Genomic DNA, 677 nt, shown 5'->3' with positions numbered 1-677 from the left:
TGGTGTGGTGTTTACGCCGTAGTTTTTCAATTAGCTGAAACAACAAACTTAACCAAAAAAAACCAAAAAAAAAAAAATCAAAAAAAAAAAATTTGTTAAATATTTTTGTGAAAAACACTTTTCAACTTTTACATTATGCATTCGTGCATTTATCTCATTAGCATATCCCTTGCAATGCAAAAAGTGTAAAAATTAACCAAAAACTCTACAACAAACAAAAACGCTGCAAATTAAATAAATGCGGAATTAAATTTGGAGTTTTGAACATTTACATATGTTCGCCAGTTCTATGTGCTTTCAAAGAAAAACCATAAAGTATTGCGTTGATATGCGGTTTTCCACGCTAAATATGCCCTTCGCTATCCCGACCGCACTGAATGTTTGCGGCACTTTGCATTTCGGCTCGAATTGGGAATTTTTGGCATCCAACATAAAGCAGCTAAACAAGCATCAACTCGCTTTTACTGGCTTCCACTCGTATATGAAATTTTAAAAAATTTTATAAAATTTTACCACGACCACAACAAATTTGCAATTGATTTTCTATTTTCTATTTTCTATTTTCATTTCAGTTTTGGTTTCCAAACCAAATTTAATATTTTTTCCTCGTGCTAACTCTTCGACTTTGGTAAGAGCAAATAAAAACTGAAAACTGACTAGTGTGGCAACCACGGAGC

Source organism: Teleopsis dalmanni, chromosome 2 (assembly GCF_002237135.1).
Source record: "Teleopsis dalmanni isolate 2A chromosome 2, ASM223713v2, whole genome shotgun sequence".
NCBI classification, from domain to species: Eukaryota; Metazoa; Arthropoda; class Insecta; order Diptera; family Diopsidae; genus Teleopsis; species Teleopsis dalmanni.
The sequence above is the reverse complement of the archived record's forward strand: the minus strand, read 5'-3'. Positions refer to the sequence as shown.